This window comes from Piliocolobus tephrosceles, chromosome 10 (genome assembly GCF_002776525.5).
Source record: "Piliocolobus tephrosceles isolate RC106 chromosome 10, ASM277652v3, whole genome shotgun sequence".
In the NCBI taxonomy this organism is placed as follows: domain Eukaryota; kingdom Metazoa; phylum Chordata; class Mammalia; order Primates; family Cercopithecidae; genus Piliocolobus; species Piliocolobus tephrosceles.
This window is the reverse complement of record NC_045443.1, coordinates 127,493,498-127,502,804: the sequence shown is the minus strand read 5'-3', so window position 1 is coordinate 127,502,804 and position 9,307 is coordinate 127,493,498. Positions and strand designations below refer to the sequence as shown.

Genomic DNA, 9,307 nt, shown 5'->3' with positions numbered 1-9,307 from the left:
ACGCTGTCTCATGTGTGTACCATAGGAACGCTGTCTCATGTATGTACCGTAGAAACGCTCTCTCGTGTGTACCATATAAACACTGTCTCATGTACCATAGAAACGCTGCCTCATATGTGTACCATAGAAACGCTGTCTCATGTGTGTACGATAGAAATGCTGTCTCATGTGTGTATGATAGAAACGCTGTCTCATGTGTACCATAGAAACGCTGCCTCGTATGTACCATAGAAACGCCGTCTCATGTGTGTACCATAGAAACGCTGCCTCGTATGTACCATAGAAATGCCGTCTCATGTGTGTACCATAGAAACACTGTCTCAATATAAGACACAGATATTTCCGTTGCCCTAGAAGTTTCTTCTGATCCTTTTCAGGTAACCCCAACCCATCTCTGGCCCCTGTCAACTAGGTTATTTTGTCACTAGGTTAGTTTTGGCTTAAGTATATATCTTTCAAAATTTACTTTGGCTTTTAAGCTTTATTGAGGTAAAATTGGCAAACAATTGTATCTATTGAAGATGTACAATTTGATGATTTGCTGCATGTACACATTGTGAAATCGTCAAGCTAGTTCACATATCTATCCCTTTCTACAGTGACTGTTTTCTTTGTTTTACTTTCTTTGTTTATGATGAAAACACTGAAGATTTATCCTCTCAGTAAATTTCAAGGACACTCTACAGAATTATTAACTCTAGTCCTTCTGTGGTTCATTCAAACTCTAGAACTGGCTCCTCTGGCATAACAGGAGTGTTTCCCTTTATCATCAGCATCTCCCCATTCTCTCACCAGTGTTGCCGAGCCCTGGCGACCACCATTTTACTCTCTGCTCCTCTGAGTTTAGCTTTTTTAGATTCTGCATATGAGTGAGATCATGTGGTATTTGTATTTCTGTGCCTGGCTTATTGCACTTAGCTTCATGTCTTTCAGTGTCATGTATATATTGTTGTAAATGGCAGGATTTCTTTCTTTCTTTTTCTTTTTTGAGACAGGGCCTGGCTCTGTCACCCAGGCTGGAGTGCAGTGGCATAATCTTAGTTCACTGCAACTTCTGTCTCCGGGCTCAAGTGATCCTCCTGCCTCAGCCTCCCGAGTAGCAAGGACTACAGGTACATACCACCATGCCCAGCTACTTTCTGTATTTTTTTGTAGAGACGGGGTTTTGGGGTTTCTCCATGTTGCCCAGTCTGGTCTCCAACTCCTGAGCTCAGGTCATCTGCCTGCCTCGGCTTCCCAAGGTGCTGGGATTACAGGTATGAGCCACTGTGCCTGGATGTATTTCTTTTTAAGGACTAAATAATATTCCATTATATATCTATACCCCACATTTTCTGTGTCCGTTCATTCATTAATGGACACATCGGCTGACTCATCTTGGCTATTGTGAATCCTGCCGCATGACGACCAGAAGTTCTGAACATGGGAGTTCAGATGTCTGTGCGGGGTGCTGACTCATTTTCTTTGGATATATACCCAGAGTGGGATTGCTGGATCATATGAGAGTTCTATTTTTAATATCTCCAAGAGCCCACGTACTGTTTGCCGTAATGGCTTTACCAAATTACATTCCCACCCACAGTGTGCAAGGAGTCTCTCTTTTCTACATCCTGTCCAACACTCATTTTTCATCTTTTTGATAATAGCTGTCCTAACAGGTGTGAGGTAATATCTCATTGTGGTTTTGATTTGCATTTCCCTAGTGAATAGTCATGTTGAACCCTTTTTCATAGACTTCTTGGCTATTTGTTTGCCGTCTTTTGAGAATAAACATACAATTTTAAACCCAGGGGGTGTGGAGTAAAACCCCAGCAGTGTGAGAGGAAAACCAAACCAAAACAAACACAAACCTTAACAATGTCTTAGTCGTTAGGCACAGGATCTGAGACAGCCAGACAACCCCGGTCCTATAGTACTGCAAAGAGAGGGTCACACCGCGATGTGGCTCTGGAGCCTGACCTCTGGTTCAAATCCAGGCTTCTTAACCCATTAGTCCCATGAATTCTGTCTACACTGTACCCCTGTTCCCTTGCCTGCTGAATGCAAATTATAAAATACCTCCATCCTGGAACTGCAAGAATTAAGTGAGATAATATCCATCAAGCACGTAGACCAGTGCCTGGCACAGAGGATGCCCAGGCGGTCGTCAGTTGCGATGCGTTCAGTGTATTCCGTGTGTCGGACTGAACACTCTTGCTCCCCACAGTTTGTTCTTCACACAACAGTCAGGGTGCTTAAAATACACAAGTCAGACCATTGCACTCACAATGAAACCCAGATTCCCTCCATGCCAACACGTAATCACTCCTGTCTCTTGGAGTGTTCGTACAACTGATGAGCAGAAGTTGTAGGATTGCAGGCTCCATGATGAGCTCACAGAGTTTGGAGGGAACTTACTTCTGTGGACCCATCTTACACAACCACGCCTTTGTGGAATTGGTTGTGACCATAGTAGCAGGACTGTGTTTGCTAATATTCTCCTGGTATTCTCCGCTCTGCTCTCTATGCTCCAGCCACACCGGATATTATTCTGTTCATGGAACCCCTGCCTCCAAGTTCATTTCCTTCTCTGCAGTTCCCTCTGCCCGGAACTCTGTCCCTCAGGCTTCTGTACCACTGCAGAGCTGCCCCTCAGCACTCCAGTGCCAGCGGACTGTCACCAATGAGAGCGGTCGTCCTTGCCCAGCCTGCACACAGGAGTCTCCAGTGCATCACTTTTACGGCACTTACCTCCACCTCAGCTCATCCTGGGTATTTATTTGCGTGTCTGCTTATTACCTGGATTTCCAGCTTTTCCCACTGGAAAATAAGTTCTGACATTAGAGGCTCCATCATGAGCAGAAGTTCTGTGATTACAGCCTTCGTGATGAGCTCACACAGAGTTTGGATGCAGCTCACTTCTGTGGACCCATCTTGCATGACCAACCCTTTGTCTAATTGGTTGTGGTCACTTTAAGAGCTAGCCATTGCACTCAGAGGACAGAGTCTATCCTGCGGACTATCTAGAGTGCTATGTGAGAGATAGTGCAGAGCATGCTGCATGTACAGTGTCAGGGGTCATTGAATACCTAATGACAGACATCCCACCCAAACTTACTTCAGGTAAGAATGCAGGTGGCAAGGGGATTTATTGGCCCAAACAACTAAAAATGTCAGAATAACCTTCAGGCATAGCTTGATCCAGGGACTCAACATCAGTGCCACTAGTCTGTCCCCATCTCTTGTCTCTGCTGTCCTCGGGAACGGCTTCCTTCTCAGGCAGTCTCCTTATGTGGTGGCCTCCAGCAGCTCCCCAGTTACATCCTCCAAACTTCAGGTTCAGCAGGAAAAACACCTTCTCTTTTTAAGTGGTTGAAATAAACAGCCACTCCCTGAGTCTTATGGGTCTGCCTGTGGGCATGCGCGTTAATCGATTGCTGTATAACAGACTACCCCAAAACTCTGATAGTGATTTAGAGCAGGATAGTTATTTATGATTTTGCAGTTTCTATAGGAGAGAAATGCAGACACAGTCCTGTGGGGCTGGTGTGTCTTTGCTTCATGATGTCTGAGGCCTCAGCTGAGAGATTCCAAGACTGATATCTGGAATCATCTGAAGGCTTGACAGGGGCTGGGGAATCCAGTTCTAAGGTGGTTTGCTCAAATGGCTGATGTTCTAGTTTTAGTTCTCTCCACCTGGACCACTCTGCAGGGCTACTTGAGTCTCCTCACAAGATGGCGCTGGCTTTCCCCAGAGAGTAAGATAGGCGTGGCAGTGCTTTTTATGCCCCACCTTTGGAACTCACATTCTGTCATCTCAGCTATATGCTGTTCATTAGAAGTGAAATAGCAGGTCCAGCCCTCGCTGGTGCTAGTGGTAGTGCGATTGGGCTCACACTTTAAAGGGATGAGTGATAAAAAGTTTTTCAGACTTATTTTGAAACCTACCATAGCCCTAAACTTATCACTGTTGTTAGAGGGATAAACTCTGCTAACTGATGAGGCTGTATTAGTTCGTGTAGGCAGTTACCAGAACATGGCAGAAAAGATTCCTGTTACAATTTCCTCCCCTGCCCCCTCCCTCCCCCAAAAAAACAAAAAACAGAAACAAATAAACAATACCTAGATGTTCTGATGCTAGCATTTCATGTATTAAAATATCATGGGGACATAAGACTACACAGAAATCTTTCTTCTTTTCTGGGGAGGACAGCTGATTTCACACAAATCCCAATGTTTTTGCATTCTTATTTTCTATCAGCTCTTAGGACACAAGCTTTATTCGGAGGGTGATACTAGCAAGGCTCACTAACATTTTGCTTGAATGGGAGATTTTAAGGCCTGCTTTAGCAAAGTTGATATTTTAAAAAGCATCATTATAAGGTAGAAAAATTAAGGTGTCTAAAAAAACAGAATTCTTCATTTTAAAAAATAACTGACCAACAGTGAACATAAAAATACCAGACTCCCTGTGTTAATGTGAGATGCTGTATACACTTTGCACCCTAGTCTCTGCAAATAATTGACCAACAGTGAACTTAAAAATACCAGATCCCCCGTGTTAATGTGAGATGCTATACACTTTGCACCCTGGTCTCTGCACCCGTAACTGTACAGGGAGCAGGTGTACTCTTCGATTCCCTTGGGAAGAACATGGTTTTGCATCTGGAAAACCTATTAGTTTCCACTGGGGGCTTGGGGTGGGGGTGGCCGGCTAGTTGATTCCTTAGTGACTGTCCACAAATCCATGCCTCCCAGTTCTGTAAGGCTTCACCGCAGTGCTCCAAGACAGACACCAAGGTCTGTAATTTATACTTTTGCCCAAGCTAAAAATTATAGTGACTTTCATGTGACACAGCCCACATTTGTCTGATAACCGGCCTGTTCCTAATTCCAAGCCCAAGCTCCTCCGCAATTTTCAATGCCTCGGTTCTCTGAATGAATTGATGAATGGCCTTAAGTTCCCATTTACATCTGCCGTGGAATCCCTCCCTCGCTGAGGAAGGCGGAACTGCACCAGCCAGCGCCGTTCAGTTCCATCAACATGCAAAGCATGTTGTGATGTGTTTCTGTTCTGTGGCTGGGCTGCTATGGCTTTTTTTTTTTTTTTTTGGACTGAGCTAATCTTGCTGCTGCTTAAACATCAAGCTTTTAGCCTAGGCTGTGTCAACTTTCAGTGGTGTTTTTATTTTATTACAATGGAATGGTTTTATCCAACATGGGGGTAAATGGCTTGGCTAAGTGCTTTTGAAGCCCAGACTCATTCTTTGCTTATACTTGTGTCCACTCTTAATGGAATTCAAATAAACAGTCCTCCGGCATGAAAGGCGCTCTATTAGATTTATTTCTAAATTCTTTTAAGGATGTCAACATGCAGCCCTTGGATGTGATGGGAGAGGCATAGCCGATCAACCCCCATGGCTGCCGTGAATTAGTCTGAACCTATTGGAAATGGAAAGTTCAGAGAGCACAGATGGAAAACATTGAACTGGTGGCTCAGAGTGAATTGAAAGGGCAGGTTTGCTCTGTGCAGAGAGACACCTGTGCAGTGGAGTGTCGGCAAACACACAGCCCCCTGGAGAATGCCTTCGCTCTTGGCTCCTGAAGGCTGGGTCTGCTTTCAGCATGGAAATCCTCAGCCAGCCCCAGCAAGGATTAATTTCCCCAAGTTTGAGGTTTCCACCTGATTTGAGGCTTGAAATTTAGAGTTGAGAGCATCTGTATTCTGTGCCTTCCTAAACCAGCCTTCAAAACCATTCTGTAACTGACCAACAGGTTTATTTTGCCCACTTCCCAGACAGACCTGATTTATCAACCCAGAGGAATTGAAAAGGAGAAAAAGTATCATACACTTAAAGCCAGCTCAACAGGAGACGGCAGCTTTATTATTACTCAAATCAGCTTCCCAGAGAATTTGGAGGCTAGTGTTTTTCAAGGATAATTTGGTGGGCAGGGGACCAGGGAAGGGATGTGCTGATTGGTTGTGGATGCAATTGTAGGGATATGGCCCTTGTGTGCTGAATGTGGCTACAGGAGCAGTTAAGTCAAGAGTCTTGGGTCTGGGTGGGACCATCTAGTCCTCAGAAATGCAGAAACCTGAAAGGACATCTCAAAAGTCCAATCTTGGGTTCTACAATAGACATCACTATTGTAGATAGTGATGTAAATAGATAACGTCAGATCTGCCAGAAATTGGGGAAATTGCAAATCTTGTGACCTCCAGAATAATGGCTGGTAATCCTTTTTTTTTTTTTTTCTTTGAGACAGAGTCTCTCTCTTGCCCAGGCTGGAGTGCAGTGGTGCAATCTCAGCTCACTGCAACCTTCACCTCCTGAGTTCAAGTGATTCTCCTGCCTCAGCCTCCCTAGTAGCTGGGATTACAGGAGCGCACCACCACGACCAGCTAATTGTTGTATTTTTGGTAGAGATGGGCTTTTGCCATGTTGGCCAGGCTGGTCTTGAACTACTGACCTCAGGTGATTCATCTACCTTGGCCTCCCAAATTGGCCTCCAAATTGGGTGTGAGCCACTGCGCCCAGCCTGGTAATCATTTAACTAAGCCTATATGTTAGTGGAATTCAGGCTTCTCTCATTTTCCTAACATGGTGGCCTTTCATTGCTTTTACAAAGGAGGTTTAGTTTTGGGGAAGGGTTATTATCATTCCAACTATAAACTAAATTTCTCCCAAAGTTAGCTTGGTCCAAGCCCAGGAGTGACCAAGGGCAGTTTGGAGGTTAAAGGTAAGATGGGGGTTAGTTAGATCACATCCTCTATGTTTCTTATAATTTTCTCAAAGTTATCAATTTCTAACTGTTAAAATGTTTGCAAAAGTGGTTTCAACTCTACAAGGCAGATCATTTTTCATTTCATTCCACTGGAATAGTCACAGATTTCTCAATGTATAATTCTATAAAAAATATTTTCAGAAAGTTAGAGTTTCAAAAGGTTAAAAACATAACACAGTGAAGGAGGTTCCAGTAATTGCTTCATTTATTGATATGCAAACTGATAATGGTTTGGCTATGTCTGCACCCAAATCCCATCTTGAATTGTAGTTCCCATAATCCCTACGGGTCGTGGGAGGGACCAGGTGTATATAATCGAATCATGGAGGCAGTTTCCCTAATACTGTTCTTGTGATAGTGAGTAAGTTCTCATGAGATCAGATGATTTTATAAGGGGCTTCCCTCTTTGCTCAGCTCTCATTCTTCTTTCTCCTGCTGCCCTGTGAAAAAGGACACGTTTGCTTCCCCTTCTGTCATGATTGTAAGTTTCCTGAGGCCTCCCCAGCCCTGCAGAACTGTGAGTCAATTAAACCTCTCTCGTTTATATAAATTACCCAGTCTCGGGTGTGTTTTTATAGCAGCGTGAGAATGGACTAATACAGAAGCCAACAAGATGACATAGCTGGATAAAATTAGGTTATGAGAAGTTTTATATATATGCACACATATGTATATATATTTATGCATACATATACACAGGGAAAAAGAATACTTCAAGAGATTGAAAAGTTTGATGCAGAACAGTTTAATGCCCTAGGGCAATAAAACAATCCCCTTTGAGGCTTTCTTTCCTATAACACAGAAATTATTCTCATCTCTGCTGGACAAAAGTCATTTGTAATGTATCAATCTACTCCAAGTTAACATCTAAATTGACAGAGTTTGGGCCCTGATCAATAGTAAATGGTATGTCAAATAAAGTTCTCTTTCCCTAGAGTCTCCCATGACATTTCAGTGGACATGTCGAATATTCTAGCGTGATTTTGAAAGGGCATGCAGTAATCGTTTTGCCTTATTTCCAAGTTTTGCATAGTTTTTCTTAGCAGGTTGCAGCCTTTTTTTTTTGAGATGGAGTCTCGCTCTGTTGCCCAGGCTGGATCTCAGCTCACTGCAAGCTCCGCCTCCCGAGTTTTATGCCATTCTCAGGCCTCAGCCTCCCCAGTAGCTGGGACTACAGGCGCCCACCACCTCACCTGGCTAGTTTTTTTGTATTTTTTAGTAGAGGCGGGGTTTCACTGTGTTAGCCAGGATGGTCTCCATCTCCTGACCTTGTGATCCGCCCGTCTCGGCCTCCCAAAGTGCTGGGATTGCGGGCTTGAGCCACCGCGCCCGGCCTAGCAGGTTGCATTCTCAAACGTCCACAGAAGCAGAGTGGGGCCGTGTTAGTCTAGGGTGTGTGTTTTCTGTCCAGGGGCAGCTGCTTCTCAGTGCCAAGGGCAGTGTGAGCCCCCTGTGACCAGGACCCCAGAATTTCCATGAGAAAGTATAAATGCACATGTTTATGTGAAATGTTCTGTATGAGTCAGGGTTCTCCAGGGGGACAGAACTAATAGGGGAGATGTACACATGGAAGGGAGTTTATTAGAATTGACTCGCATGATCCGAGGCAAAGTCCTGTGATAGACTGTCTGCAAGCTGAGGAGCAAGGAAGCCAGCAGTGGCTCAGTCTGATCACAAAACCTCAAAAGTAGGGAAGCTGACAGTGCAGCCACCAATCAGCCTGCGGCCAAAGGCCCCAGACTCCTCAGCAAACCGCTGGTGTAAGTCCAAGAGTCGAAAGGCTGAAGAATCTGGAGTCTGGGGCAGGAAGCATCCAGCATGGGAGAAAGTTGAAGGCCAGAAGATTCGGGAAGCCAGCTTAATAACCACCTTCTTTGCCTGCTTTTTCTAGCCGCGTTGGCAGCTGATTGGATGGTGCCCACCCACACTGAGGGTGGGTCTGCCTCTCCCAGCCCACCGACTCAACTGTGAATCTTCTCTGGCAACACCCTCACAGACACACCCAGAAATAATACTTTACCAGCTATGCAAAGTCTTATAGGCATCCTGCAATCATGTTGACATCTCATATTAACCATTACGTGTTTTAATTTTAAAATATTGGCAATTAATTCAGTGAGAAGAAAAGACAACATTGTCTTAATCATTTTGAGCTGAGTACGTTGGTGCAAAAGTAATTGCAGTTTTTGCTTTTAATGGCAAAGCTGCAATTACTTTCATACCAATCTAATAAAATTCCATAGACTGGTGGCTTGTAAACAACAGGGATCTATTTCTATGGTTCTGGAGTTTGGGACTCCAGGATCAAGGCAGCTGCCGATTCAGTGTCTGCTGGGGACCTGCTTTCTGGTTCAGAGATGGCACGTTCTCACCGTGTGCTCACATGGCGGAAGGGATGAGCACACTCCCACAGGACTCTGTCATAAGGGCACCCATCCCGCTCCCCTGGACTCTGTCATAAGGGCACCCATCACGTTCCTCCGGACTCTGTCATAAGGGCACCCGTCGCGTTCCCCCGGACTCTGTCATAAGGGCACCCATC

General features: G+C 44.7%; 1 protein-coding gene across 1 annotated transcript in view; it reads left to right on the top strand.

Annotated features, from left to right (window-relative positions):
• Positions 1-9,307, top strand: part of TMEM132D (transmembrane protein 132D) — an 810,921-nt gene that overhangs the window by 36,837 nt on the left and 764,777 nt on the right. The gene's annotated exons all lie outside the window — the stretch shown is intronic.